We start from the raw sequence: 6,000 nt of genomic DNA, 5'->3' as shown, positions 1-6,000 counted from the left end.
CGGATGTACCCGTGGAATTTCCGCTGCGGAATTAATGAGCATGTCACAGTTTTTTCCATAGATAATGGTAAAAATCCGCAGGGACCAACTTGCGGCAAATCCGCAAAAAAAGGCGGCAAACCCACATGCGGATTTTGTTGCGTTTTTTTAGGATTCTTTCAGAGGGTCCAGTTTTTTCTTAAGAAATAATCACTTTCTAGTGCGCACATAGCCTAAAGTTCCTGGAACACATAGCGACGTACCAGCGATCCGACCTGGCAGGGATCGCTGGAGCGTCGCTGTTGAGCTGTCAATTAGGCAGATCTCCACAGCGACCAGCCATCAGCCACCAACGACCTGTGTAACGACGGCTCCCTGCACACTCAGAACTGACGCTTGTTGGTCTCCCGCTGTCACACGCCGATGCATGCTGCACAGCGGGAGACCAACTAGCAAAAAACGGTCCTGATCGTTGTGTCACGATCAGCGATCTCGCAGCAGGGGCCCGCTCGCTGCTGCTTGTCACACACAGCTATGATATGTGACGTTTCAGCGATATCGTTAGCGATCTCGCTATGTGTGACAGGGGCTTAAGGCCTGTTTCAGACGTCAGTGATTCTGGGACGTATGTGGGTTTTTTTTTATCATCTATACGTACCAAAATCGCTGACATACGCAGACCCATTATAATGAATGGGTCTGCGCACACATCAGTGATGTATCACTGACCGTCTCTTGTTTTCTGGTGCTTGATCTGATACACAGCAGATTGTGAGGATTTATGATGTACACATATTGTTAGCTGTGCTGTCAGCCTCCTTTTGAATACATTTATGTTACAAGCCTTGTAGGAAATAAAAATACCACCGGTTGGCTGTTACAGTGAATCTATGATTTTTTTTTTAACTCTGCTTATTGGAGATGAGATGATAATGGACTTTCCTGGAAAAGAGGCTTCCTAATCCAGCAAGCTATGTTATAAAGGAGCACTTCGGGTGCTGATACATCAGAAGCACCTAGCCTACTATCTTTAGATAATCTTTTTATGGTGGTCCCATATTTATATAATCTCTGCTTTTAAGAGAGAAAGAAGACCCTTATCTATGAGTATTTCTATATATGTATATACCCCTGATGAACCACTTCTGAGAGGTGAAACGCGTTGGGTTTTTTCTTGATGTTATTTTGCCCCATTAATCTTTTGGGGATGTTCAAATTTGATATCTTGACTCTATGTAATTGATGACTACACATTACAGACTGCTCTGTTTGACTTGTGACAAGATTGTCTATGTCCGACTAATGCAATATCAACTGGGTTGAATGTTTTTTGGGTGATTGTCTGGTAGTGGTAACTTTTGTCAAATTTGGTCATAAAGATTTTAGCATAAGTTAATCAGTGTTGTGTTATCCTTATTCGGATAGATCATCCACTGGTTCACTTTCAATCAGCTGGTTTTCTTCACCATACCCCCTTCCTTTTTGGTTAGAGGGCGCTCTTTCCACACTTAGTGTTATTTAGAGTTTGTTTTTGTTTTTTTTCTTTATTCCTTACAACTTTGTACCGCAATAAATTTTGTATTTTAGGAGTCAATTTTTTTCTGTGATTTATGCAGTGTTATAATGGCAGAAAGGCAGTTGCCAATTTTTTTTTTTTTTTTTTACTTGGTTTTATATAAAAAAAACTTCAAAATCACATGTGGGAAGCACCAAAATAGACTGAATTCTCCAGTGTCTTTTAACATACAGTATGCATAGGTTTTCAGAAAGTCACATCCACTTGAACTGTAAGGCTGCTGTGGTTTCACTACATGGGAACGTGACCAGTGATGTACTCATGATTACAATACAGTACACTACAGTTCACGTTTGGGGTCACCCAGACAATTTTGTCTTTTCCATGAAAAAAATCATACTTTTATTTATCAAATGAGTTGCATAATGAATAAAAATATATAGTCCAGACATTGACTGGGTTAGAAATAATGATTTTTACTTGAAATAATAATTTTCTCCTTCAAACTTTGCTTTCGTCACAGAATGCTCCCTTTGCAGCAATTCCAGTTTTGCAGACCTTTGGCATTCTAGCTGTTAATTTGTGGAGGTAATCTGGAGATATTTCACCTCATGCTTCCAGAATCCCCCCCACAAGTTGGATTGGCTTGATGGATACCTTTTGCGTACCATACGGTCAAGCTGCTCCCACCACAGCTCAATAGGATTGAGATCTGGTGACTGGGCTGGCCACTCCATTACAGATACTGTAGAATACCAGCTGCCTGCTTCTTCACTAAATAGTTTATGCATAATTTGGAGGTGTGCTTTCGGTCATTGTCCTGTTGTAGGATGAAATTGGCTCCAATAAAGTGCTGTCCACAGGGTATGGCGTGGCACTGCAAAATGGAGTGATAACCTTCCTTATTCAAAATCCCTTTTACCTTGTACAAATCTCCCACTTTACCAGCACCAAAGCAACCCCAGACCATCACATTACCTCCACCATGCTTGACAGATGGTGTCAGGCACTCTTCCAGCATCTTTTCAGTTGTTCTGCATCTCACAAATGTTCTTCTGTGTGATCCAAACACCTCAAACTTCGATTTCTCTGTCCATAACACTTTTTTCTAATCTTCCTCTGTCCAATGTCTGTGGTTTTTGTTTTTGTTTTTTTTTTTTTGCCCATATTAATCTCTTCCTTTAATTAGCCAGTCTCAGATATGGCTTTTTCTTTGCCACTCTGCCCTGAAGGCCAGCATCCTGGAGTCACCTCTTCACTGTAGACACTGGCGTTTTGCGGGTACTATTTAATGAAGCTGCCAGTTAAGGACCCGTGAGGCGTCGATTTCTAAAACTAGAGACTCTAATGTACTTGTCTTTTTGCTCAGTTGTGCAACGGGGCCTCCTACTTCTCTTTCTACTCTGGTTAGTGCCTGTTTGTGCTCTCCTCTGAAAGGAGTAGTACACACCGTTGTAGGAAATCTTCAGTTTCTTGGCAATTTCTTGCATGGAATATCCTTTATTTCTAAGAACAAGAATAGGAATTCAGGGACTGTGGAGGAAAGAACAGGCGCATAGGGTCTTAACTAATAAAAACAGTGAAAGGATTAAATAGGGTGCACTCCCCAATAGATGTTGTGAGAAGTCACAACACCTATTGAAGCATAAACGCTGGTGGAGACAGCTGCGGACCCGTTAAATGGAAACAGAGACTTCTATAGGAAATCGGGGATCCTTGCTGCGCTTGTCACCATTCAATCCAAAGAGTTATTCCAAGTCATTTATTTCGGAACATTAACAAAGTCTACGCGTTTCAGGGGTCTCTGCCCCCTTCCTCAGGACAATGTAAGAATAATAAATAAGGAATAACGTTTGGAACTCCATTCTATGTCTGAACTGGGTGCAAAAACCTAAAAAAAATCACTATATGGAGATATCTTCTGTGTCATTATTCTTACATTGTCCTGAGGAAGGGGGCAGAGACCCCTGAAACACGTAGACTTTGTTAATGTTCCTAAATAAATGACTTGGAATAAAATCTCTTTGGATTGAATGGTGATAAGCGCGGCAATGATCCCCGATTTCCTATAGAAGTCTCTTAGAACAAGAATAGACTTTCGAGTTTCACATGAAAGTTCTTTTTTTTCTGGCCATTTTGAGAGTTTAACGGAACCAAGAAATGTATTGCTCCAGATTCTCAACTAGCTCAAAGGAAGGTCAGTTTTATAGCTTCTCTAATCAGCAAAACTGTTTTCAGCTGTGCTAACATACGTACTTGCACAAGAGATTTCTAAACATCCATTAGCCTTCTAACACAGCAAACACAATGTACCACTAGAACACTGGATTGGTGGTTGTTGGAAATGGGTCTCTATACACATGTAGATATTGCATTCAAAACCAGACGTTTCCGGCTAGAATAATAATTTACCACATTAATGTATATAATGTATTTGTTTAATGTTATATTTTTTTTTTTCAATGAAGCTATGTGCTTTTCTTTCAAAAATAAGGAAATATCTAAGTGACCCTAATTTTTTAAACTGTAGTGTATATGTATGTTAAAGGGGTTGTCCGGTCTAGAACTAAAAGTCTGCAGTCATTCGCACTGTGTCCAGACTTGTGAAGCCTTGCATTGTGCCTTGTGAGGATTCTCCGCTGTCAGAACTGGGAACAGTGGTCATGTGATCTCTAGTATACGATATACATACCCTCGCCCACGTCCGACTAGACTGTTTCTGGCCTCGCGTAATACAATCATTGATTGTACTGGAAACAGTCTAGCTGGGAGTGTGCATATAGTGTATCTGCAGACATCTTGCTTTAAACTGGACCACCCTATGTATCAGTCTTTCACCTTCTATTTACTCGCTTTCCTTGCTTATTAAATTGAAAATTGCGATGTTAGAGCTGTACCATGGGCTTTGAATCAGCGAAATTACTACTAACAGATGCCACAATGGACTGTAGGATCTATATTGCTCCCATTAAAGTAAATAGGACATGCATAAATATATTTAATATATATGTACTGTTTACAATGTTTTTTTAATTTATTTTTAAAAATATATACAACTATGATCATGGTGCTAGACCGCTTTTTAATGAAGGGTTTGTGAATAAAGTTCTGTGCCACTGTGAGATCTCAGTACATTAAAGTGTGAATATGAAAATAAAATAGGGATTTTCTTGACACTAAAAACTAAAACATAAATTAGATTTTAAAGACTAATTCCCACGAAAGACCTGCCGGCTCATTCTACGCTTTACACGTAAGCTGGAAGTTTCCTTTACAACGTAAGACTATGGGGTTCGCCTGGAGAGAGGTAAGTTCACACACATTTGGTGGTCGTGTCTAGAAGTGCGATGCTTATGGGATGATGTGTTTTATCTACATAACAAGCTGTCGATTAGACAGGTTGAACCCTCTAAGGAGTTGGCGTTGCTTTCTGGGAGACATTACGTTGGCAGGCTTCAAGAGAGGTCTTTTGAGCCATTTGCTTACAGCAGCTAGGAACCTGATTCCTAGACGTTGGAGACAAGCTGAGGCCCCATCTAAAGTGGATCTGGTAACAGAGCTTAATGATATCTGCAGGATGGAGACCCTGGTAGCTCAGGTGGTGGGAAATACAGAAAAGATCAATGAGGTGTTGTTGCCGTGGATGGTCTTTCGAGATTTCTCGGAGGTGGGCCGCCTCTGGTTGCGTCAGTAGCAGAGGGGTATGTTGGGTGTGTGTGGGGGTGGGATGAGATGTCGGACCAGGTGAGCATGATCCCTTTCCTCTTTCTGTGAATCTATTCTTGCCTCAGTAATATCTTGCTTCTTACTCCTTTCTGTTTATATTTTCTGGATTCATATTCTTTCTTTCTGTGTCTTCAATAAGTGAATTGAAATGTAATCAATGTCAGTTGAATTATTCCCTTAACGCACAGTTTATTAGAATTGTTATTTGTAATACCAGCATATGATATGACAACGATTGTATGTGACTTGACTGTTCTTGATTTCAATAAAAATTGATTTTCCTAAAAGACTATGGGGCTCAGTCCTGCTGCTCCATAATTGGACATTGTAACAGTCCTTTCTGGGTCACGCTGTGCTGTGCAAAGCGGTGATATTATTCTGAAGCTCAGTGCCGGACTCCAGAGAGAGCGGCGGTAGGGGAGTATATTAACATGCGCTCACAACATCCACACCTCTAGAAATAATAAAATGTTAGTGGGAATGCTTCTTAGCAAAAAATGGAGACATTACGGGAACTTTGGTGTTTCCCAGGCATGCTATTAAAAGTTGCAAGAGACCTTGTGACCATCCCAAAAATCTGACATCAACAGGCCAGGTTCAGGTAAGGTTTTTGGTCAGTATGCTTGATAAGTGTCCAACAAACCTCACACGGTCAGTACCCTCTCCAGTTCACTTGTACACGGACTGATTTTGTCCATCTGGAAAAAAAATTCAGCATGCGCTATGAGAGCCATCAGTATTAACGGCCAGCTCCTCTGTGTCCTTGGTGTAAATAAGCA

The sequence above is a fragment of the Anomaloglossus baeobatrachus genome, chromosome 2 (genome assembly GCF_048569485.1).
Source record: "Anomaloglossus baeobatrachus isolate aAnoBae1 chromosome 2, aAnoBae1.hap1, whole genome shotgun sequence".
In the NCBI taxonomy this organism is placed as follows: Eukaryota; Metazoa; Chordata; class Amphibia; order Anura; family Aromobatidae; genus Anomaloglossus; species Anomaloglossus baeobatrachus.
Note: the sequence above shows the minus strand (reverse complement) of the source record.